Genomic DNA, 27,710 nt, shown 5'->3' on the forward strand with positions numbered 1-27,710 from the left:
TTTTTTTCCCCCTGACTTTGAACATCTGCATTTTAAAAGTGACACAGAGTTTCTGTTTCCAGCTTGTGGAAGTAGATGTGATATCAACTCCGAGTTCCAACATTATTGACATCTTTAATTGGTATATATGCTGTTTTTACATCTACTGTTACATGTACTTTAAGTATCATGATATAAATAGGAAGATACATATATAGGTATTCATAAGTGGAAAGACTATTTATGTTGCATCCAATCTGCTTTCCTACAGAATTTCTCCTTAACCAACAGCATGTACTAAGTTACTCACACTGTCTTACATCTGTCATATGCACTTGTCCTCCCCAATTTCATTCCATCTAGTGGTACATTCCCTGGCCTTACTACAATCTCTATTAAAAATCAGCTCCTTATGTCACTATCATACCTTCCTTTTCTAATTAATGTCGAAGTCTGACTGAAACCACTGTCTCCCTTCCTTTATACTATCCAATCATCTGTAATCTGGCTATTCATCACTGTACCTCACACATACCTTACATTGTCATGTTATGTGTTTGGGAAAACAGTTATCTGTAGCATCCTTTTAAATGACTGTCACTAGTTTGAAATGTATAGATAGAACAATATACCACTGTGTCAAAATTGACAGCTTACTTACATTTGTATAAGTTGATATGAATTATAAACTGATATGAATTGTGCACATACTGATAAATAAAATAAAAACATTCCCAGCTTCTCACAAGCAAATGTTCTCTGAAACTTCTTAGATACCCTTAAAAAATGAGTCATCCACAGCAGCGGCAGTAATAGTAGAGTGGCTCCCCAGTCACGCACTCATTAGATATGCCACAGAGCTACAAGAGAAATCTTAATAGTACAGTTTATATTTGTAAAAAAAAATACTTCTTCGCCAAGGAGATTAGGAATGCCTTAAGTCAAAATCCCACAAGTTCATCGGGCCATCCAATAATTCTTTAACAAGGAAAAAAAATTCTGCAGAAAAAAAGGTTTACTTATTATGACTGCAGATATGACAGAACAGAAATCATGACCAGAACGCATTATGTCAATACCAGTAAATAAAGAAATATTGTGTGAAGTAACAACAATTTGCAGAAACAACTTAAGTATATAGTGTCTCCTGGATAGTTTAGCAGCAAAAACATGTAAGTTGTAAGAGTAGCATTATGTCGTAGTGGATGTTGAGCAGACTGTGAAGGATGTGTGATGAAAAGTTTACTTCTTATAGATGATGGAATAATTGTACTCATGTGGGCCTACCACAGTCACTTCTATGTTGTGTATTATCCTGCTCAAGAGCCACAACATGTGAAGGGCAGTGGAAAAGAAAAGATTGAAGTACTAGCTATACTGGCTAGCTGGACCAATGCACAAAGCAATCTATTTCATCATTCTCCACATACACGAAGGAAAAATGTTAGTGATCTTTTTACTTGCATGCTCTCAAATGATCAAGATTCTGCTGTTATTAAAAACATAACATGCTTTACTCAGTCTATGGCTTCTCAAGGTAAGAAGCAACTCTCAAGCAAACTCCCAAGCAACTAAAATGTTTTTTTTTATGTTTGATGGTAGATGGTATCATAATAATGTGACACAATAATCCCTGACCAAATTTGCAAAAGGTTATATATTGGATCAGTCACAGGTTATATGAAATGAACCTTCTTGTCCATGGTTACAACACAATTCTTTTCTGACAGACATTATGTGACCATTTTACACTGGTCCAGTATCAACTGTTTTAATCCTTGCTGCTGTGCTCTGTCTCACCTGTATATCAATTTAAAGTTAGCAAATAGTACAATGGAAATGATGTTGTACTTGTACCCACCCCTGAGAATGTTTAAAATCTCATGATGAGTAGAACAGGTCTTACAGCTTTACTCACAAGTGCTAAGTAGAGCAAAGGATTTGAAAATCTGTGCTTTATAAATAATGGTATGAATACAATATTCCAGTTTCCAATAAAAGTTTCCTTGCAGCAGGTTGTGATCAGTGTTGCTTTCTTAATGGCTTGTTTATCTGCATAACTTCTTGTTATAGTTGCAGATTTTAGTTGCAAACTAAAAAAAAATTGTGACCCCTCCCACTCTAGCCTCTTTCTTCTTCCAGAAAATCTGCATCTCCATTTTTTCTTTGGTAATAGATAGTTTCAGCCAAATGTGTTCTGAAAATCATTTGGCAAGGTTACAGATGTCAGTTGGAGGAAGTTTCTCCTTTTCATGGGGTCATTTCTCATTCTCCAGGTCAAATTCTTTTGTTTCCACCCATTCTTCATTACATGCTGTCTCAAGAAGTGATAAAACCAGTTAGTTGTTACCAGGCGGGGAAAAGTTTTTATTCAAGGATGTTCCTAGTGCCAGAGAAAGAAAATTCATGGAGACCAGTTCTGAATATTTCTTTCCAAAATCTGTTTGTGATAGTGTCCAAATTCAAAATGAGGTCACTTCACAATCTGTTACGTCTTCTTCCTCTTTCAAGTTTCCTGGCAATAGGAGACTTAGAAGATGCTTATCATCACATCCCTATTCATCCAGACTTCAGATGCTTCTTAAGGTTTTGTATGTCTAGGTCACATTGTCAGTTCTCTGCCTTACCCTTCAGACTATCCACTGCACCAAGAGTGTTCACAAAGCATCTAGCTCCATCTCCAGCTCATTGCAGACTACAGGGTAGCAAGATTATTCCATATTTAGAAGACCTGCTTATCTTTGCAGAGTCTTTTTCAAAGTGTCAGGAATCATTCTCTCAGGTGAGAGATCTCTTACACAAGTTGGGTTTCCAAGAGAACATTCAAAAGTCTTTCTTGACTCCTTCACACAGGATCATGTTCCTGGGATGTCAAATAGACACCTCTGTTTATAGGTTCATAGTTTCATAGGTGTGTACTAGGCTAATGGCCCTGGGGCCTTTACAAGCCTAGCCCATAGGATTACTCTAGCATCATGTCATCCAACCTTAGTTCCTAGTGCCTCTGTCGAGTAAAGCGACTGGAGTGATCCCTGGGGTGAATTCTCTATTTCCCATCCACTCATCAAGATTTCTCCTGAAAAGGGTCAGTAAGGTGCTCTGCTTGACATGTATGCGAAGTCTATTCCATAGCATGGGCAGTCTCTGGGTTATGAACCTGTCCCTCCAGCATGTTCTATTGATTGTGGTAATGAGGTTGAGGTCTCTGGAGCATGTGGTGCGGAGGGATTGGGATTTCTTTAGATGTAGCATTTCTAACAGAGCTGAGTCAGACATGGCTTTGTATATCAAACAGAGATCACCTCTAAGTAGGTGATATGAGACAAAGAATACTTGGAGTGTTTTTAGTCTGTCCATATAGGACAAATGTTTAAGGCCTAGGATCCTCTTTGTGAGGTAGTTTTGCGGCCTCTCCAGTTGTTGCAGGTGTTTAGTGATGTACATGTCAAATGGGGCATTGTACTCAATGATTGGCCTAATGAGAGAAGAGTAGAGGGAGACAATGACCACTTTCTTCCTGGATGCAAAATCCTTAGTAATGAGATATGCCACATAGAAGGACTTTCTGACCACATTGGTAATGTGGTGGTCAAAAGAGAGGTTGCTGTCAACCTGTGTTCCCAGATCTCTTATAAATGCCTTCTGTGTTCAGTGGACTACCATTGATGTGGTAATTCATGGGAACCATTTTTTCCCAAAGGGAATGACGCACATTTTTTGGCATTGAGCTTAAGGCCATGGTTCTGACACCAGTCGTTGGTCTCAGTGAGGCCAACATCACTAGGGGAGTTAATAATATCTCCCAACTTGCAATCATCTGTGAACTTTGTCAGCCAGAGTCCTTTTGTGTTGCCCTGGACTTCAGAGAAGTAGATACAAAACAGGAGAGGATCCAGGACTGAACCCTGTGGGACTCCATTCGTGACTGGTCGGCAGTCTGACTTGGAGTCAGCTACTTTCTAACTCTGAGCCAGTTTGCAGCCCACCTAGTGTTATAGGAGTTGATGCCTAGCTTAGTGAGTTTTTCTGTGATTCCTGAGTGGGGAATGGTATCAAAGGCCTTGACCAGATCAAGGTAAGCGGTATGAACCACCTTGCCTTCATCCACAGCTCTGGTGACTTACTCAAAGAAGTTGACCAAGTTGAGCAGGCATGATCTACCCTTCACAAAACCAAACTGTGTGGGATCCAGAGTTTGGAGATTCCCTATATCCTTGTTTATTAGGTCCATGATGATTTGTTCCATCGCTTTGCATATCAGACATGTCAGGCTAATGGGGCGATAGTTCCCAGGGTCTGTAGTTGCTCCTCCTTTGTGGAAGGGGATGACTGTAGCAGTGCACTACTGGATAGAGACAAAGCCTGAGGTGAGACTGTAATTGAACAGAGCACACAGGTGAGGTGCCAGTTCACTTTGTAGTTCATGTAGAACACAGCCAGGGATATTTTCAGGTCCCACAGAAGCTATATCCTTGACCTTGGACAGTGCTGTTTTAACCTGTGCAGCAGTAATACTGGATGCCTGGCAATCTACTGGTATTGTGATTAGTCCCTTGGGGGGAGGGGCAAAGTTGGCACTGAATCTGTTGGCCAGTATATTGGGAATATCTGTTGGCTCGGTATAGGAGGTACCATTGTACAGTAGTTTAGACCAAATCTGGGTATTCCTGTGGAGATTCTTTACATAACTATAGAAGGCTTTGTGGTTGTCTTTTCTGTCTGCTGCAATTCTGTTTTCATAGCTAGTTTAGAAGGTAAGGTGAGGGATCTCAACTTTTTGTTGAGGCTGATAAGGGAGTTTTTCCAGTCTTGTGATGTCACCTTATTCTGCATCAGTTTCCTCCTTCTGTTGTAGAGTTTGTTTATGGCAGGGGACCACCAGATTGGTCTCCTTTTTTTGGAGGAGAGCATCTTGGTTCTGTCGGGTATGGCGAGATCCATGCATTTGTGTACGTGTTCATGCAGTGCATTGGTGTATGATTCAGTAGTCATGCAATTGATCTCCATTTGCATGGGTGCTGTGAAGCTAGCCACCTCTGTTTTTAGGAGCCCAAAGTTAGCTTTGGAGAACTTTTTCATGGTGGTTACCTTTGCGGGGGGGGGGGGAGGGAGATGTGGATTTCCAAGATGATTAGTTTGTGGTAAGATCTAACCAGGAAGAAGTTGACTATTGGTGTAGAGCAACGGTCACCCACATTAGTAATGACCAGGTCAAGGATGTTGCTACCTCTAGGGGGGGGTAACAATGAGCTGCTCCAGGGCACTGGAATTAATAAATTCCAGGAAACATTGGGCAAGTGCATTATTACATGATTGTTAGGTTGTACCCTAATATTCTCCAGGGTGCTTAGGAACATGGAGTGTGAGTCTTGGGAATTGGTTGGGGACATATAGCAGGCTATGACCTGAATCGCTGTCTTACCCAATGTTAGCTGCACCTGAAGCATCTCCGATGCATTATGTTGGGCTATTAGTCTGGAGGTGTGTGCATCCTTTATGAATATGGAAACACCACCGCCTTTGGAGCTTCCATCCATGTTCTGGAGCCGAAAGGTGCAGAATGAGTTATAGCCTGGCAGTGCAGGTGTGCTTTCTGCTGCCTTGAACCAGGTCTCTGTTACAGCACAAATGTCGATATTCTCCATTTTAAGGAGTGCTTCGAGTGAGTGCATTTTGAGATTTAGACTTCTAGCATTGAGGAGCATGACCCTCAGATTGCATTTGCTTGTAGCTGTTATGATGGTAATTTGATATCTGGAACACCACCTAAAAAAGGCACTATAGGGGTGTCAAGAGCTTTTGCCAGTATCCAGAAGCCCAGGGATGACAGATGCAGGCCATCTCTGGCAAAGCATTGAGGACTGTCAATCATGACATTCCAGGCAGACAGATACTGGATCCCCTTAGAATGACACCAGAAACTTAGCCAATTGTTGAAATCAATCATTTTCATTGTACTGTGGGATCATTCTGGGTGATGGTAGGATGCTGCTCAGGGCTAGGGTCATACCCACCTGGGCTACATAATCTGAGAGCTCCTCCATGTCTCTTTTCATATAGTCCAGGGAGGCATGTCTCAGGTCATTCACACCCACATGTACAATGACAGAGTCATATTTGTACCTGTTGTTGAGAGACCTGAGTGCATGTGTTATGTGGTGGATCTTTGTGTCTGACAGGCAGCTGACTGTTACTTTCTCCTTATTCAACCTAGTGAGTGGGGTATTAGTCTGCCTCACTATCGAGTCACCTATGTCTAGTGTGTTGGGCATGCTGTTTTGCCTTAGGGGCTTTGGTTTATTGGCACTCTGTTTAGGAGAGTTATGTCTCTCATGATTAGTGTTGTGATGGTCGAGTGCATTTCTGCCTTGGAGGTCTCTGCTGTTTGGGTAGATTTATATTGAGAGCCTCCATGAAGTTGGGTGTGCGGTTTGTGTTTTTATGTGAAAGTAGTGCTGGTTTGTGTTCTGGAGGACTATGTGTTCCATGTGGTGTGGTGCAAGTGTTGACCATCTCCTCTTGGCCAGCTATTCTGGTCTTGGCTGGAGAGTGTGTGGCTTCCAGTTTGGATATAAAAGTGCATCTCTTGCAAGTCTGAGTGCTGGGAGGAAAGAGGAGAGGGTTGTCAGTGTACATGAGGCAGTTGCTACATTTCCTCAGGATGCCCAAGTTCACCAGTTTTATAGGAAAATGCACAGTGAACTGACCTTTAGACATGCCTGGAGGGGTGGGCATTAATAATAAGTACTGGAACTGTTTCCTTGTAGAATGTTCAGTGCTGGTACACTTTTGTTTGATACAATAATTGCTACAAGAAGTCTGGTAAAGTGCTAGACTAATAAGCTAGTAAAAGTGCAGGAGAGGCGAGAACTAGTAGATCTAAGGGAAAAATTGAAGAACAGACTTTGGCACCTTACAAACAGTTCTAGATACAGCAAAGCTACATCTGGACCAGACTAGTCACAGTATAGGTGTGAAACAAGCACAAACATGGGCCTCCAAACCAGAAAGTTGAAAGAGATTGAAAAACTGCCCAAATGGCCAATAAACTACAATTTCTGGGCCAGAAGCCACTCCTCTTGTGGTAGATAGGCTGCCTAGTGATTACCACTCCCGCTGATAAGCTAGAAGGCTTCCCTCCAACACAGAAATGCTTGGTGGGCTCAGAAGCATACATACAGTCCTGGATACAGCAAATCGGTATCTGGACTAGACAAACAGCTCTTCTCCCACAGGAAAAAATATATATATTTATCTGGGTCCATTTCTCAGGTATTCCATTCAGACCTTAGTCATGGCGAGGGAATACTTCAGGATTTTGAGTCTCATGGCATCTATGATTCTCACAACACCCCTGGCAAGACTCCACATGGAAAAACTAAAGTGGTATCTGAAATCTCTTTGATCCCAGCACCAATGTCCTTTATGTTTTCTATTTAGGTGGAGACAACAGTTATCCTTAAATTAAGGTTGCCCCTTCTCCCTCCCTGCTCTAAAGAAGATGCTTTGGACTTTGCTTGGAGGAGCAGTTTCAGAAGGGATAAACGTGCAGGGGGATGGTAGCTTGGGATATAGCTTCAAAGCAGTCTCACTCTACAGCCATCTTGCATTCCATCAGGGGAAAACTGTGTGTCAGACAAGCTAACCAGGACCAGGGCAGACCCTTACAAATGGGAACTAGATCAAGAGGTCTTCCAGGATTTGATCCATCAGTGATGAGCTCCTCAAGTAGACCATTTTGCCTCTTCTCTGAGCAATCATCTGGCAAGGTTCTGCTCCAGAGCTCCATGAAGACAGATGCCTTTTCTTTTCCTTGGACAGAAATATTCATTTATGCTTTTCCAACCTTTCCACTAATATGTTAAAACAAAGATCACCACTCCAAGTAGGAACTGTCCGTTACAAACCAGGAAAAGTGCAGTTATATATATATGTATACATATTCAAGTAAAAATTCAAAAAAATATATATATTCAAATAAGAATGTGTATATATAAAATGTATAAAATATACATATAAAATAAATACAATTAATAACTCAGTATGAGTTTTGATATAAACTGACTTATCAATAAATATATGTATATATAGATGTAAATATATATATATAAATATATAAAGATAAAAATAAAACATATACAGCAAAATATGGCATAGAATCTAAAAGTAGACCATATACATTATGTATATGGTCATTTTATCTTTATATATTATATATATATATTTACATCTATATATACATATATTTATTGATAAGTCAGTTTATATCAAAACTCATACTGCATATTAGTTTTTCTGCTTTTGGATGATTATGTCTGCCTGGAATATCTCATATTTATACATATCTATCTATGTTCATATATTTTTATAGTTATTGTATTTATTTTATATGTATATTTTATACATTTTATATATACACATTCTTATTTGAATATATATATTTTATTTGAATATATATTTGAATATGTATACATATATATAACTGCACTAGATAATCTGACTTGAAAGTTGTTCATTGTCATCTAATAAATATCATCGTGTTTTAATATTCTGGATTTCATCATTGTCTCTTTCCACTAATATCCAAGGTACTTCTGAAGATTCAAGAGGGATCCCCCAAGATCACTGTGGTGACTCTTCTGGCCCAGGAAACTGTGGTTCAACTTCATTTGGAAATGGTCAGGGGCAATCACCACAAGGTTCCTCACAGACTGGATCTTCTCACACAAGAACAGTGGTGTTTGATGCACCCTGACCAATCAGCTTCAATTGACTGCCTAGATTTCTTTTAGGCACCTGTTTACTGAGGATGTGCAGCAGGTACTAATGGAGGACAGAATATATCTTACTCGAAAATCATATATTAGTAAATGGAAATGGTTTCCTTGTTAGTGACAAAAACATCACCAGCACCCATTCAGGACTAGTTGTTATCTGGTTCTACAATATTTGTGTGAGTTACTATCCTAAGGCCTTTCTTATTTCTGTATCAAGATCCATTTATCTGCCATTTCAGCATGTCTGCCCATGGATCTTCCTCTTTCAATGCAGTCTCATGTCAAAATGTTTTTGAAAGGGGTTTTGTATAAGAGGCCTCCAAGAAAACATGTGACCCCTCTTTGGGATTGTGTTAGAGAAGCTAACATCTTCTCCATTTGAAACAGCTAATCTTGGTGAATTGAGGTACCTAACATGGAAAACAGTTTTACTGATTGCTGTGATGTCTGTAAGAAGGGTATTTGAGTTGTAAGCTGATATGGTGAGTCAGCTCTGTCTCATTTCCCATAGGCACAGACCTTCTTTGAGAATTAATCCTTCTTTTATTCCTAAAGTGGTATACGAGTTTTCTTTAAGCCAAATTATCCATCTCCCTGTTTTCTTTCCTGAACCTAAAAATGAGGGATAAAGGATATACAATACCTTGGATGTTCACTGACAACTCAGGTACTATCTTGACAGCAATAAATCTTTCAGATCAATTATTCATTTTTGTGAACCTAAGATGAAAGATCAACCTCTGTCAAAACAGATTATTCTGAAATGGTTGTCTTTTGTTATAATCACAGTAACAAAAATATCCAGGCAGTACATATTTTACAAACCACTATAATCCTGATTATTTTTCTAGGTCCAGATCAAGCTTTACTAGGACCATTGTCCAGGGGCTGCTGAACTCTTCTCCCTCGACCTCCCAAATGTAGTTATCTGGGGTAACCTACTCATATAGATAAGGCTATTGCAGCAGTAATCAATGGACATAATACAGCTGTGCAAGTAAAACTTACCATAACAGAAGATGTTTGAATGATCACTGTGGCAGTAGCTGCTCCCTTTTCCCATCTCCCTCATTTTTTGCTGTTTTTATTCCAGGATGTAGACATTTATTTTTTTCATTGCTCCTAGCATTGTTCTTTCAAAGTTCTGCCTCCATCTCTTTGCTGGCAGGAAAACTCGGAAGGACTTTGCTCCAAATTTTTCATTTAGTCAGCTCGGTTAAAAAGGGAGGTGATGATTAGCAATCAGCAGCATGGTTACATGCCAGGAAAGAGCACTACAGATGCGATGTTTGCTCTGAGAATGTTGATGGAGAAATATAGGGAAGGTCAGAAGGAGTTGCATTGTGTCTTTGTGGACTTAGAGAAAGCATATGATAGTGTCTAGAGAGGAGTTGTGGTATTGTATGAGGAAGTCAGGAGTGGCAAAGGAGTATGTAAGAGTGGTACAGGATATGTACAAGGGTAGTGTGACAGTGGTGAAGTCTGCAGTGGGAGTGAAAGATCTGTTTAAGGTGGAGGTGAGATTACATCAAGGATCAGCTCTGAGCCCTTTCTTATTTGCAATGGTAATGGACAGGTTGACAGATGAGATCAGAAAGGAGGCCCCATGGACTATGATGTTTGCAGATGACATTGTGATCTGTAGTGAGAGTAGGGACCAAGGTGAGAAGACCCTGGAGAGGGGGAGATATGCTCTAGAGAGGGAGGAAGAAGGTCAGCAGGACTAACACAGAATATGTGTGTGTGAATGACAGGAAGGCTAGAGGAATGGTGAGGATGCAGGGAGTTGAGCTGGTGAAGGTGGATGAGTTTAAGTACTTGGGATCAACAGTTCAGAGTAATGGTGAGTGTGGAAGAGAGGTGAAGAAGAGAGTACAGGCAGGGTGGAATGCATGGAGAAGGGTGCCAGGAGTGATTTGTGACAGATGGGTACCAGTAAGAGTGAAAGGGAAGGTCTACAAGAGGGTAGTGAGATCAGCTATGTTGTATGGGTTGGAGACGGTGGCATTGACAAAAAGGCAGGAGTCAGAGCTGGAAGTGGTAGAGTTAAAGTTGTTAAGACTTGCACTGGGTGTGACAAGGATGGACAGGATTAGGAATCAGTACATTAGAGGTTCAGCTCAGGTTGGGCGGCTTTGAGACAAAGTTAGAGAGGCTAGATTGCGTTGGTTTGGACATGTGCTAAAGAGGGATGATAGGTATATTGGGAACAGGATGCTAAGGATGGAACTGCCAGGTATGAGGAAAAGAGGAAGGCCTAAGATAAGGTTTATGGATGTAGTGAGAGAGAACATGCAGGCAGTCGGTGTGACAGAGCAATATACAGAGGACAGGAAGAAATGGAAACAGATGATCTGCTGTGGTGACCCCTAACAGGAACAGCCGAAAGAGAAGATCACATTTGGCACAGCAAGCTCTCACAGATTTGATAGGCCATACAGAATTATTCTCTGTGATCCATATCCATTAGCATTTGACAGTGCAGACTTCCCTTCAAGGTGTTCTACTAAATGCTTGCGTGATATGTCTTTCTGTGTTGCACCCAGTAAATACACAACTCAATGACAACATTGTTGGCATGTGTGTGATTCTTGCAAGGTGATTGTGAGTTATGAGTCATGCAAACCTCTCAAATGCCCAGAACTACCCCAATTTCAAATCCAGGTTTAACACTGTCCCTCTTAACCTCTCCAAAAAGTGGTCACTTTTGGGGAAGTGGCAGTGATTTCCCCTTATAAAATACTAACAACCACTGCAGTTGTACATGTTTGTTTCTGCAGAACATGTATAATAAATTGCAATCACATATTCTGTACATTGTACAAATTTGTATCTACAGAAAATGTATAATAAATTACAATCACATATTCTGTCAATGTCACAGGTTAATGGTCATAATATTTTAAAAGTGTCCCTAAGTGTGTCTATTTCTTTCTACATTTGTCCAGGAATATGCTGCTATGTGGACCTGATTGTTTGAGAGCTGTGTTGACATGTCAGTCATATTCAAGCAAGTCATTTTGCAGATCTTTAGAGTATGCAAACCCCCTCTACTGTATATACCATCCTTGCTAAGTGTCTGGTCCAGTGACCATGTCAGTGATTCCACAACCATTCACCTCTATTGGCATGTAATCTTATGTGACTGTCATACATATACATATATATATATATATATATATATATATATATATATATATATATATATATGTATATACACACATACTATAATGTGTGTTTATATCATAGTATCATGGCGCAGGAGGTGATATCTACATATAGGTTCATAAGTTCATAGGTAGGTACTAGGATATTGGCCCTATGGCCTATATAAGCCTAGCCAAAAAGGTACCCTGGCTTTCACCACCCATGAAAATTATTTTCCTGTGCCCCTGTTGAGCAGAGCCACAGAAGTGATTTCCCAGGGTGAATTTCCTATCTCCCATCCAATCATCAAAGATTTTTCTTGAAGAGTGCTAATGAGGAGCTTTGTTTGATATAGATAGCTAGTTTGTTCCAGAGTATGGGAAGTCTCTGGGACAGGAATCTAGCCCCCCAGCATGTTCTGTTTATTGTTGTGACAAGGTTTAGGTCCCTAGAGTGTGTAGCTCACAGGGACTGGGATTTCTTTAAGTGGAGCATGTTCAACAGATCCGGGTTTGACATAGCTTTGTATGTTAGGCAGAGATCCTCACTGAGTAGGCGATATTCAACAGAGTAAAGCTGGAGTTTTTTGAGACGGTCTGCGCAGGGCATCTGTTTGAGGTTGGTAATCCTCTTTGTGACGTAGTTCTGTGGTCTTTCCAGTTGTTGTAGATGTCTTGTGAGGTACATACCAAAAGGGGCACTGTATTCTATAATGGGTCTAATGAGTGATGAGTAGAGGGGAACAATGACCTATTTTTTCCTGGATGAGAAACCTTTTGTGATGAGGTGTGCCATGTAGAAGGATTTCCTGACTACTGTGGTGATGTGATTATCAAAGGAGAGACTACTGTCCACCTGTGTCCCAAGGTCTCTTATCACATTTTCAGTGTTGAGTAAACTACCGCCTATGTGGTAGTTCATGGGTACAGAGTTTTCACCAAAAGGGATGACAATGCACTTTTTGGCATTGAGCTTGAGGCCATGGCTTTGACACCAGGCATCTGTCTCAGTGAGACCGTTTTGTAGGATGTCCACATCATTAGGGGTTTTGATTATGGCTCCTAGTTTGCAGTCATCTGCGAACTTCATTAGCCAAAGACCTTCTGTGTTAGCCTGTACTTCAGAGAAGTAGATACCAAACAGGAGAGGACCCAGGACTGAACCCTGTGGTACTCCACTTGTCACTGGTCTGAAGTCGGATTTGGAGTCTGCTACTTTGACAGTGTGGGTTCTGTCAGTGAGCCAGTTGACAACCCATCTTATGACATATCGATTTATACCTAGTTTAGTGAGTTTATCTATAATTCCAGAGTGGGGGATGGATAGGCTGAGTGAACCACCTTACCCTCATCTACGGCGTTGGTGACCGCTTCAAAGAAGTCTATCAGGTTTAGGAGACATGATCTGCCTTTTACAAACCCGAACTGCATGGGGTCCAGAGTTTGGAGATTACCAATGTCATTGTTTATAAGTTCCATGATGATATGTTCCATAGCCTTGCAGACCAGGCTCGTCAGGCTAATGGGGCAGTAGTTCCCAGGGTCCGTGCTGGCTCCCCCTTTGTGGAGTGGGATGACTATCACTGTGCACCATTCAGTGGGCACAAAACCTGAGGTAAGGCTATGATTGAACATGGTACTTAGGTGGGATGCCAGTTCATTCTGTAGTTCATATAATGCAGCCTGGGATGTTGTCAGGTCCCATGGATGCTGAATTATTCTCTGTGCTTAATGTTATGCTACTGACTTGTCTCGGAGGTGTACATACATTGACATACCCTATCCTGGGGACATTGCCATATTTACCAGCATCTTTATCTTATTCATTCCTATCATTTATGCCTGTGCACATTTTCATCAGCATACTTTCCCCTGTCCAGTGTACCTTTCCTTGTAGTTGCCCTCCCCCTCACTATTTCATTTTTTAAAAAATATTTGTTTTACTGTACATTGCACTCAGTACACATTTCTTTACAGCATCATTACTGCTGTTATTGCAGTATTTTCACCCCTGGTAGTCATTGTAGCTATCCGTTTGACCTCATGGCATAGGTTTGCCCGTAGGCAAACTTGAATGCTTCTTCTTTCTCTGCTCATGCCGCTCTGTATGGTTTCCAGTCCAGCAGCACTGTTGCTGGCCATGAAACCATGCTTGCATTTGTGATTAGCACCGCTGTTCATTGCGCTAACATGTAAATGTGTAAAACCTATGCAGAGTTTATTGAATCCCCATGCATATCTAACTTATGAACATATAAAATGAATCACTTGATACAATATAGGCGGGCAATTTTCTTAAGTATTCTTTTCTTAATCCATTACAATACCTGTGTTTTTTAAATCATTTTACCTATTTATCATTTAAATGGTGTGATCAATAGTCCCCTTTTATTCACACCCCTGACTATTAGGGCAATAGAAAATACAATTTTGTTAGTATAGCCTGTTTGCTGGCATGTTTTTACAATATTTGCAGAAATTGACTAATCCATAGAAACCCATGCAAATTAATGAATAACATGCAATCTCCAACCAGGCAGTGACCACAGATAAGGACAAAACTATGGACCCTAGAGCTTTCATAATGCTGCCCAGTATATTATATAGATACACTCAGCCTACATTCCACAGAGACATAACTTGTTTCTTTATCTGTGTTTCCTGAATTCTTTTGGACTATGATTGCTTCTTCTTTCTTTTGTAATTACTTTTTGATTCTCTATACATAACAAGAGTTAATATTCAGCTGTTCTCTGTAAGCACACTTTGTATTTCAGCAGACACTGCATTCATTACAGTAAGTCTATATTTCACACAAACATGTTCTACATAAATCATTTGAATAACAGCAACACTCAAAATGTTGGCAATAAAAGGTTTCCCAGAACTTGGAAAGGTTTAAACATGTATAGTTCATACAAACCTCAGAATATGATGTTTCATTTTTTTTATAAATCAACATCATACTCTGAGTATCATAAAGGAACTATTGGTAAAGATTGCAGATGGATTATTGAACAAATGCAAATGACAGAAGAATTTTTTAGTGCATGGAACTTTTATGGTCTGCACAAAGCTAATTCTGTTCAGTTAGCTTCTTTTGTTACTAAATCAGAAACAAAGTTGTACCCAAATATGCATATACTACTTTGAGAGGACATTAACATTGCTTCACACTCAGTTCTGTTCAGGATTCCTAGGTAAAATGTGTTTCCACATCAAAGTCAGTCTCTAAACTGGCTTATCTGCATCCTAAATATTATAGATGTTCAGACGACTAGGCAACTGAAGCAAATCAGTTACACATTTATAACCCATCTTACCCAGGAAGCAATAATGCCAACAGATTTGAATTATTTTCCTTTCTTTATTGACAAATATGATGGAACCAAGCAGAAACAAAATGTCTTTCTGTGTATGAACTATTCATGTTCTTATCTTGTAACTAGATAAAACTAAGTAAAGATATAATTCATCATTTCTGATGAAACATGGTGAAACAATGTCCCATATGACACTGATGTAATCTCTAAATCACTTCAATATTTCTGAATATGCAAAACATAAAATATGAATAATAAAGTATAAAAAGTAAGAAGAGGAGAACATGGGGATTCCATCTCCGGTGAATCTGTCTGTCGATATATCTTTGGATGAAACGTCTGTTAAGGACAGGTAGGTTATTTGTCTCAGGACTGGCTAAAAGTGGTAAGGAACATCAACATCAGCATACTAGGCTGTTTGAATTTCATGCAGACTGTTGCAATAATTCCAGTTATAATTGTTGGGTATTTATGACTGTTTAGTGTGGCACTTTAATTCTGTTTAATTAGTAACTAGAACAACAGAGACAAGAACATAGCAATATTTTATATTCAGATCTTCTACATTCAGTTTTTCATATCATATCATATTGGGTCTTTCAAAGAATCCTTGTGACTTAGGAAGGGGGAGTTTCTGTTTATAAGTTGTAACATTTTGCAGGCATAAGGACTATACTCGCTTCTTATCTTCCATAGTAGAACCACCTGTAAAATGAATAAGGTGTGTGCCTGGATTTAAGAACCAGCTGTGAGCCCAAATCTATTGATACATGGCTTAAATGCTTTCCAGATATGTTTTCAATGCTGGAAAGGGTCAGAAAATGTATTAGCAACAGCCAATATTACAATTTCAAACAAGTTGTGTTTACTCTTGGGTAATATCTCAGCAAAATGTACCAGTGTCCAAAAAAAAGCCTTAAAAACTTTTGTGATAATAAGCACTATGTGGTTGAGGATGTCATTCATCTAAGATCTTTTAAGATAGCCAATTTCACTTCTTTAGAGGATAATCTGCCAAGATCTAAGATCAGATACTCACAAAGGTTTAAAAAGGACTTAAGAAATTCCTTTCTTGCATTCTTCTATGTGATTGGCACATATCTATCTTTCAGTACCATCCCTTAAAGCATTATCAAAGTACATTTTACAAGGGGACAACATTTCTTCCACTGCATATTTAGCTTGCTTTAGCTTGGCCTGTTTGTAATGTTTAGCTTGTTTATATGATAAGATATCCATTAATCTACCCATATTTACTTTGAAGGTCAGTGAAAGAAATGACCATATTATATTCTATATTCTGTACCCTGGTGAAAATGCCTGTCCACCATCATTCATTCCTTTAGGCCACACACCTGACACTCTGCTATCCTGAGTCAGAATAAAGTCTGTTTTCAGTTAAAAGAAGGGCTACAAAGACCCATGTCATCAGTTCAAGATACCCCTGGAATACTTCAGACTGCAATACATATATGTATATATATATATATATATATATATATATATATATATATATATATATATATATATAACAAATGCGTGTGTGTATATATATGTATATATATATATATATATATATGTATATATATATATATATATATATATATATATATATATGTGTGTGTGTGTGCAAAAGGTCAGATAATTGTAGATTTTGCGAAAAGGATGGACATGGCTGTGGTAAATACATATTTTAACAAGAGGGAGGAGCACAGGGTGACATACAAGAGTGGAGTAAGATGCACACAGGTGGATTATATCTTATGTAGAAGGGCCAGTCTGAAGGAGAATGGAGACTGTAAAGTGGTGTCAGGGGAAAGTGTAGTTAGGCAGCATAGGATGGTGGTTTGTAGGATAACACTGGTGATCAAGAAGAGGAGGAGGAGTGTGAGGGCAGCACCAAGGATCAAATGGTGGACATTGAAAAAGGGTAATTGTGAGGTGGAGTTCAGGGAAGAGTTAAGACAGGCACTGGGTGGCAGTGAAGAGTTACCAAATAGCTGGGTAACTACAGCAGAGCTAGTAAGTGAGATGGCTAGAAAGGTGCTTGGTATGACATCTGGAAAGAGGAAGTAGGACAAGGAGACCTGGTGGTGGAATGAGGAAGCACAGAAGAGTATACAGAGAAAGAGGTTGGCGAAGAAGAAGTGGGATTGTCAGAGAGATGAAGAAAGTAGACATGAGTATAAGGAGATGAGGTGCATGACAAAGAGAGAGGTGGCAAAGGCTATGGATAAGGCATATGAAGAGTTGTATGAAAGGTTGGACACTAAGGAGGGAGAAAAGGACCTGGCTAGACAGAGAGACCGAGCTAGTAAAGATGTGCAGCAGGTAAGGGTGATAAAGGATAATGAGGGAAATGTACTCACAAGTGAGGAGAGTGTGTTGAGCAGATGCAAAGAGTACTTTGAGGGGCTGATGAATGAAGAGAATGAGAGGGAGAGAAGGTTGAATGATGTGCAGATAGTGAATCATGAAGTGCAGTGGATTAGCAAGGAGGAAGTAAGGTTGGCTATGAAGAGGATGAAGAATGGAAAGGCTGTTGGTCCAGATGACATACCTGTGGAAGCATGGAGGTGTTTAGGTGAAAATCCAGTGGAGTTTTTAACTAGATTGTTTAATGAAATCTTGGAAAGTGAGAGGATGCCTGAGGACTGGAGGAAAGATGTTGGTACCAATTTTTAAGAATAAGGTGATGTGCAGAGCTGTAGTAACTACAGAGGGATTAAATTGATCAATCACAGCATGAAGTTATGGGAAAGAGTAGTGGAAGCTAGGTTAAGAAGGGTGGTGATGATTAGTGATCAGCAGTATGGTTTCATGCCCAGGAAAGAGCACTACAGATGCAATGTTTGCTCTGAGAATGTTGATGGAGAAGTACAGAGACGGTCAGAAGGAGTTGCATTGTGTCTTTGTGGACTTAGAGAAAGCATATGACAGGGTGCCTAGACAGGAGTTGTGGGATTGTATGAGGAAGTCGGGAGTGTCAGAGAAGTATGTAGGAGTGGTACAGGATATGTACGAGGGTAGTGTGACAGCAGTGAGGACTGCAGTGGGAGTGATGGATGCGTTTAAGGTAGAGGTGGGATTACATCAAGGATCAGCTCTGAGCCCTTTCTTATTTGCAATAGTGATGGACAGGTTGACAGACGAGATCAAACAGGAGTCCCCGTGGACTATGATGTTTGCAGATGACATTGTGATCTGTAGTGAGAGTAGGGAACAGGTGGAGGAGACCCTGAAGAGGTGGAGATATGCTCTAGAGAGAAGAGGAATGAAGGGCAGCAGGACTAAGACAGAATATATGTGTGTGAATGAGATAAAGGATAGAGGAATGGTGGGGATGCAGGGAGTTGAGGTGGCGAAGGTGGATGAGTTTAAATATTTGGGATCAACAGTCCAGAGTAATAGTGAGTGTGAAAGAGAGGAGAAGAAGAGAGTACAGGCTGGATGGAGTGGATGGAGAAGAGTGTCAGGAGTGATTTGTGACAGACGAGTACCAGTAAGAGTGAAAGGGAAGGTCTACAAGAGGGTAGTGAGACCAGCTATGTTATATGGGTTGGAGACAGTGGCTCTGACAAAAAGGCAGGAGTCAGAGCTGGATGTGGCAGAGTTAAAGATGTTAAGATTTGCACTGGGTGTGACGAGGGTGGAAAGGATTTGGAATAAGTATATTAGAGGGTCAGCCCATGTTGAAAGGTTAGGAGGCAAAGCCAGAGAGGCAAGATTACCTTGGTTTGGACATGTGCTGTGGAGGGATGCAGAGTATATATTGGGTTAAAAGATGCTAAGGATGAAGCTGCCAGGTAACAGGAAAAGAGGAAGGCCTAAAATAAGGTATATGAATGTGGTGAGAGAGAACATGCAGGTGGCTGGTGTGACAGAGCCAGATGCAGAGGACAGGAAGAAATGGAAACAGATGATCCGCTGTGACGACCCCTAACAGGAGCAGTTGAAAGAAGAAGAAAAAAAAAAATATATATATATATAAATATATATATACAAATAAATATAAATATATATATATATATATATATATATATATATATATATATATATATATATATATATATATATATATATATATATATATATATATATATATATACGGATCAAGGATGTTTGCTCAAATGAGCAAACGTCCGAATCTATAATAACCAAACACACTTTAACGAAAGTGCTTTTATCGAAAAAGCGCTTTCGTTAACGCGTGTTAAAAAAAAAAACCAGTGCATTAACATTTTAGCAGGGGGATGAAACCCCTCTGCACCCCCCATGTGGTGGGCTGTGCCCCCCACACCCCCTACTTTAATATTCTCCCTCTGAGACTGCACTGCAGTGGGGAAAAGGGAAATTTCCCTTACCCACACCGTAGTACAGCCTCGGCAACAGGCATACTTACGCGAAAGTGCTTCTTCAGTGAAAAGCACTTTTGCATAAGTATGCCCGGCCATTTGGGTTTCGGTCATTTGCTCATTCGAGCAAACGTCTGGAAACCCATATATACACACCTAATATATATGTGCTACTGTGGTACCCTAAGCAGGTGCTGTACCTTTGGGTGAAGAACCATTTTAACTGTACTGATCTGTTTGTGCCATTAGGAAATTTAAAGGACTCATCCCTTCACGTTGGAGATCAGGCTATACTGAAAAGAAAACATAATGATATCTTTACCTTGTTCAACATGTGTAAAACTCTAGCTGCTAATCAATGAAGTTTGGATGCATCCCTCCTAAAGGGGCTTCCCTTGAAGTCATACATTGAGGGAAGAAGTGAATAAGAGACACAGTTTTATTAATATATTTATAATCTGAGATCATATCAAAAGTTACTATAATGCCCCACACCTTAGGAAATATGTTTGTTAGTACTTCATGTTCAATAATCTTAGCATATGTTCATTCAAGATGAGTGTCACCTGTAGGATTATCTGACATGTTGATTTTGGGCATGTGTCTATGTTAGCTTAAGTAGATGATGCTGTCAGGAATTGCTTAAGCTTGGTGGCTCAGATCTCTAAAAATACTGTAGTCAAAATTTAGAAGGCAAGTTCATCTGTGAATCTCCATCCTTAGCTGGTCTGAGCTTTGCTGATAGCATCACCTACTTGCATGCTTGCAGAAAGGGAATGCAGGTCCTTCTGATCACCCACTCATACATTTTTATTTATTTATTTTATTTTATTTACATTTGTTAACCGGGAAAGTCCGACTGGACTCAGGTCCATTTTCAGTGGAGGCCCGGGGAGAAAAGCTCCAAGCAAACAATACAATTCCATAGAGACTAACAGCCTCATCTAAGGAAACATAATAATAATATACATATAGGATACATATAAGGAATACAATTGAGTGCAGATAGCCCCAAGCACAAATATAGGTACAAAAATAGCATCTCATAAGAGAACATTGAGTATATATAAAAAATAGCATATTTTTGGCAGAAGGTCAGTTTAAAAATAAGTATAAAGGATAGAACCCTTGTTTATTTATTTATTTTTATTATTTTATTTTTTTTTTTTTACATTAGGTAAAAACCATTTGATACTAAGCAGATTAATAGCAACAGGGCATACTGAGTAGCCATTTGATCCCTAGCAGAATCCTAGCACCAGTACAGTGGTATGGCCTAGTCTGGGGAGCAACATATGCAATGCCAGTTAGATATGTAGTGGGTTTTGAGAAATTTTTAAATTGGAAAGTAGTGGTGGTAGAAGTTAAGTGGCTTAGGAGTGAGTTCCAGGTTCTGACGATGGTGCAGGCAAAGAGAGATTTACCCGCATTGTTTTTGTGTTTGATGACATTTATGTGGTTCTGATGACTAGATCTTACGGTCCTGGTGGTGGTGTAGGGGTCACTTAAGTTTTGAAGTGCTGGGGTTTTTTCAGGGAGGTAATAGAGTTTATGAGCTATTGAGAGTTGGATTCGTAGATGTAGTTGAGATAATTTGAGCCAATTTAATTGCTTAACGGCAAGACAGTGGTGGGACCTATGAGAGGAATCAGTAGCAAATCTTGTGATCTTGTTGTAGCAGGATTCCAACTTGTTTATTTCGCTGTGATGAAGATTAGTTAAGATAGGGGAGCCATAAAGGAGAATGGATAAGAGGTGAGTTCTTGCTAAGTTGGCCTTGGTAGGTCTAGTGATGAACTGTCTATTCCTATAGGGGAGACCAAGGTTTTTGTTAACTTTCTTAATTGTTTGGGCTATATGAATGTCAAATCTTAGATTATTGTCGATTTCAACACCTAATAGTTTTGTGTGTGTGGTTGGGGCAATTTGTATGCTGTCTCTAGATATTATGGTAAAATCATTATTTGGTGGAGGAGATCTGCCAGGGCTAAAGAGAATGAGTTTAGTTTTTTGGGATTAAGAATAAGTTTTATGTTAGTGAACCATTCTTCGGCTAAGGAGAAGTTTTTTTGGGTTATGGCTATTAGTTTATGTAGGGTGGGGGAGGTACATATAATGGTGGTATCATCTGCATATTGCACAACTGATGCAGAGAGTGTGGATGAGGCTATTTGGTTAGTAAATAGTGAGAATAACAGAGGACCTAGGATGGACCCTTGGGGGACACCTATGCCTACTGGTAATAGAGAGGAAAGTTGCTCTTGCCAAAGAACTGCTGACGGTCTGTTAAGTAGTTATTGAACCATGATATGGTGGAGGAGCTTATGCTAAGTGCTGCTAGACTTTCTTGGAGCATACTATGGTTCACCATGTCAAAGGTTTTTGATAAGTCTAAAAATATTGAGGATACAAAAGACCATTGTTTCTATGGTGATGTTGGTGAAGGAGAGTAGTGCTGTAGTAGTGCTATGGCAAGGTCTGAAGCCATGCTGGGATATGGATAGCAGATTATTTATTAGAAGGTATTGCATTAGCTGGGAATGAACTACCCTTTCTAATATTTTTGATAAAGGTGATAGGATTGCAATAGGCTGATAGTAAGTTCAAGGAACTTTCCCCCTTTGTGCAGTGGAATAATGTGTGATATTTTCTAGGTGTGAGGTGCTTTCTGTTCTGATTTTGACCTATTGATGAGAATGGACACTGGGTAGACTATTGCTTCAGCAGTTATTTGTAGGAAGTCTGCAAGTAGATTGTCAGCTGCCAGAGTGGTTGGCTTCATCTTCTTGAGAAGTTTAGCAATAGTTTTAGTAGGGACTGGTTCCAGGGAGAAACTGGAGGAATTGTTTGTTATGCTGGTGTGGGTTGGGGTATCTGTAGGCAAGGGGCTACTAGTAGTAGTTTGGATGCTGGCTAGGGCTTGGACTGTTTTGGTAAAGTATTTGTTGAATTGGGTGGGGATATTTTCATGGTTGCTTGATCTGCATTGATATCTTGAAAGTGTAGCATAGTTAAGCAATAAATGACAAGTGAGTGTGGGTGTATCAGGATTTACCCACAGTTGGGGTGGCTTGATCACAAGGGCAAAGCCCGAGTGATTAAGTAAAGCCAACCATGGATAAATACTGATATACTCACACCCACAGGTGGGTTATTGCTATTATGCAGTGACTATTTATGAAAGAAATCGTTTACCCTTCTTAAATAATGTCTTTGTATAACAGCTTTTTAGTGTTCTTCTGCCTCCTTCCTTGTTTACTGACATACTGCACATGCTTACACCCCCACGCTTGTACAGCAGTACAGTGCAGGAGAATCAATGGAGGAAAGAAAATCTCCATTGTTTTATTTATTTATTTATTTATTTTTTCTGTCGAGATTTTACGAGGGACAGGGCAGATATAGAAGACAAATCAGGTATATTTCTGTTTCTTTATTTTTGAAAATATATCTGATTTTTCTTCTGTTTTGCTTTGACCCTCAGCATATCCAATACAGAGTCCAGATGCTCAATTGTTCTTCAGCAGACAGACTTTATTCTCTTGGTATATGCTCGATTTACAATGGGCGCTATGGTTAGGCTGTCTGATCAGCATTCTTGTTTATGAATACAAACGAGCCATCATTGTATAATTAATTTTGTAGCCAATTTTGGTTTGAATCTTTCACTGTGTTTAACCTCTGAGTCTGTTCTGCTTTCATGATAACAACCAAGATTCATGTTTTCACTTGGTATTGTAGCGCTGTCAGCTATATGTTACCAATAAAGTTAGAATGAACTACATGGAAGGTTGTCATGGGCTCCAAAGATTCTGATGACATCATCTCTAAGTTTCATCTAAATACTTATTCTAGAATACTCTTTTGTTTTTATCTGTAAGTATTTTAGAGGTATGTGATCTTTTCTGAGTTTGGACTTTGCACTGTTTTGCGAGCCATCTGTACACCTGAGACAACTCTGTATAATGTTGGAACAACCTGCTAAGGCTATTTCAGGCTTCCTCTTTCAGATATTTTGTGTACATTTTCCTAGATTCCTCTTAAATATGCCGTACTCTTGCTTTCTTTGAGTTACATCTACTTTAGAAAAGATTTGTATGGTATCCTCCAGATGATCTAGAGCTTAGTGCCATGCTTTTCAGATGACTTACACTATCACCGGACACCAAGGTATGTGTAGCACGTGGTGTACTACTAGCTATAGGGGCCTTCCAGAGACAGGCAGAGATCACGATGGGAATGTCACAGGCATTGACCTGCAGAACACCCACTATGTCCCTTCTGTTTCTATGACACAAGGAAGAAAACCACCACCTTGTGTCACTTCTATGACAACGCCTGTCTCCCAGAATTACTTTGACAATAAAGGTCCCACCAGGTGTCCATGGACAGCATTATGTCAATAGAAAGGGCTATCATTCTATCAACTGTCAGGTATTGTGCAATGCAGGAGTTTATAAACTTGACTGCTCAGCCCCTAGCAGTGCTTATGACTCTTGTCTATATCACTGCTTCCTGTGTTGTAAAATTCCACGGCACCACCTTCTTTGTAAGTACAGTCAGTGTGCTAATCAGACATATACATACCCAAAGACAATGTATACAAAATGTTTACCCCCTATATATTCCCATTATGTGAAAGGCTTACTTGTAGGTCACATGTGATCAGCATTTTTATGTGCAATCACTAGAAGGTGACTACTGTGTTTTGTCCTGGAAGATTAAGATTCTGTTTTCCAAAAGATTTCTCCTTTCTCCAGGATGTAGTGTCCTAAGAGTTGGTATACATAAGTACTGTGGGTGTGGGTTGTAAAGTCTCTCTATTGGGGGATACAAGGGACTTGCTCAACTATGAAACTGCTTAATTTTACTTATTATTCACTTGGAGTTGCTCCTTACATTTAATTGATTTTTTTCTCTTTTATGGTCAGTTATATGCAGTGATTAAAAATGATTTGATATTCTGTCATATAGACCTTGATAATGACACCTGTAAGAAACCACACATCATAACAGAACTGCAGTGTGACATCATCAAACTTCTAACAAACACAATGGAGAGAGGGCACCCAGAATTTGGGACATTTTTTTAAATGTTACTCTATTTCACTTAAAAACTTAATAGAACAAGGAGATTGGCTTCAACATGTATTTTCTTCACAATAAAAAACATGAAACTGCAATGTCTGACATGATTGACTCACTGTAATCCTCAGTTATTTGCCAGAAAATCATACATTTTACAAGGAACAGGGATGTTCAGAAAAATCAGGCATACCATGAGATGCATGGACACCACCCATCCTGGGGCGAATTTCCGGATATCCATCCAATCCTCCAAATTAAGCTTAAATAGGATCAATGAGGGGCTCGGCTTCACATGAATTGGAAGTCTGTCCCAAAGATGAGGCAACCTCTGGGAGACAACTCTATCCCTCCAGCAAGTTCTGTTGATTTTGCATACCAGGTTTAGGTCCTTAGAGCGAGTGACCCATGTGACATTTGACTTGTGAATGTGCAGCATTTCCATTAAGGCAGGCTCCAAGATTGCCTTATATACAAGGCACAGGTTGTATGATACAAAGTAAAATGACAAAGATTTCAGTCTGTCCACTTATGTCAAGTGCTGGAAACCCTGAATATTCTTTGTAAGGAACCTTTGTGGTCTCTCCAATTGCTGCAGGTGCTTGGAAAGGTACATACAAAAGGGGACATTGTACTCAATTATTGGCCTGATGAGAGAAGAGTACAGGTGGATTATAATCTCTTTTTTTCTGGAGGCAATGCCCTTATTTATGAGATGAGCAATATAAAATGCCTTCCCTACTACTGTGGAAACTTAGTGATCGAAAGTGAGGTTGCTGTCAACCTGTGTGCCCAGATCTCTCACCACAGATTGAGTGCTTAGGGCATTGCTATTTATGTGGTAGCTTGCAGGAATGTTCCTTTGTTGAAGGGGATGATAATGCATTTTTTTGTATTTAGTCTAAGACAATGACTTTGGCACCAATCATTTATGTGTGTATATCTCTCTTGCAGAATGTTGACATCATTAGGGGACTCAATGACTGCTCCCAGTTTGCAGTCATTGGTGACCTTTGTAAGCCACATACCTTTAGTTTTTACCTGGACCTCAGAAAAGTAGATTTCAAACATTACTGGTCCTAGAACCGATCCGAGTGGGACCCCGCTGGTTACGGGCCTGCTAGAGGAGGTAGAATATCCCATTTTAACTGAATGAGTTCTATCAATGAGCCAGTTTGCAACCCACCTGATAATATATGGGTTGTTACCCAATTTGGTGAATTTATCAATGATGCCTGAGTGGGAGATTGTGTTGAAGGCCTTGGCCAAGTCCAGGTAGGCCAAATCCACAGATTTACCTTCATCTAGGGAATTGTTGAGTGTCTCAAAGAAGTCCACTAAATGTAACAGACATTATCTCCCTTTGACAAAACTAAACTGGGTGAGGTCAAGCATTTTGAGATTTCCTATATCATTATTGATAAGGTCTATGATGATTCCCTCCATGGTCTTGCAGACAAGGCTGGTCAAGCTAATGGGTCCAAGTGGATGCACCCTCTTTGTGCAAATGGATGATGGTAGCTGTTTTCCAGTCCTCTGGGACAAAGCCAGTGCTTAAGCTGTAATTGAAAAGAGTACCCAGTGGCATTGCTAATTCTTGTTTTAACCTATATAGAACACAGACTGGGATGTTGTCTGGTCCCATAGAGGCTGTGTTTTTGGCCTTGGACAGGGTGTTTAAGACCTGCTTCTTTGAGATGCTAGGTAGTGGCCTGGTGGTGGGGATGCTTAGGGTATGTTCGTCTGGGACAGAGGAGTGAAATTTTCACTAAACCTGTCAGCCAGCAGGTTTGCTATATCCACAGGCTCTGTATATGTAGTACTATTGGCTACAAGTTCAGTACAAATCTGGGACTTTCCTTTGATGTTGTGAATGTAACTAAAGAATACCTTATGGTTTTCCTTAGTTTGGGAAGCTAATTTGGATTCATAGTTAGCTTTGGAAGACTTCACAAGGAGTCTTGTCTGCTTGTTTAAGTTGAGGAGGGAATGCTTCCAGTTTAGAGACATAATATGATTACTAGGAAGTATGAAGAGCAGACTTCTGCCTCAGAAAACTCTGAACTTGGTACTTCAGGCAATGTCAACTGTGAGGCCAAGAGACATTGAGAAGCAGTCTCATCATAGCCCCAAGACAGTGACAGGCAAAATTCATGCCAGAGCAGATAACATCATGGCACTTAGTGTAGCTGTAGGAGCTCAAGGTGAGTACAAAGTGGCAGTGCCATGTCATAGAGAACAAATTTGATGCATGCACTTTTAGATAAAGGCTATACTGGCTACCGCATGTTCAAGCCATACTGTGCATCAGATATCCCCACATACACTACACTACACTGCAGGAAGCATGGAGTGGGTCACAGTTACCCTCATTTGCACAGATACCAAGGGACACAATTACGCTGGCATTGACATGTGGCAGCATCATAACATCTGCGGATGGCCACGTCAGTGGTGGTGGAGATCTTATGACAAGAAGTACTCTACATCATGCACAGTGTCATCCTCTAGAGACAGGGAGGTGGCAGAGCTCTGGTACTGTGACTTATAATGAGGTGTTACCACATGACTGATTTCTATGGCCTCTGCACTGATTTCATGTAATCGGACCAGTGGTCCCTATGACTGGGATATTGTGTTACTGCAAGAACAGGATCAGTAAGAGTCCACTCAGTGTGCTGTCCTTATAGGCTGGAAGCGGTCTCCACCCACTGCTTGGGATAGTGAATTGGAGATGCCAGGATTTGTAGGATCAGATTGCGTGCCCTGCTATGGCCTCCTAGTGTGACCACCTCATGTATATACTCACAAATAAGCACAGACAGCACTGCTGGACAGGGCAGTGATTTGGGGCACTTGATATCCTTAACATAGACATGTATATAATACATGTATTTGTACCTTAGAACAGATTTATATTAGACTAACTTACCTTTAATTTCTCTACAAACTGTCTAAAATTTCTCTAAATATTAAATGATTGTCATATACCTTGTATCGATTCTTAACCAATGTTTTTACATTATGTCTAATTTGTTATAATTA

Source organism: Protopterus annectens, chromosome 4.part1 (assembly GCF_019279795.1).
Source record: "Protopterus annectens isolate FY-2018-M chromosome 4.part1, PAN1.0, whole genome shotgun sequence".
Classification (NCBI taxonomy): Eukaryota; Metazoa; Chordata; order Ceratodontiformes; family Protopteridae; genus Protopterus; species Protopterus annectens.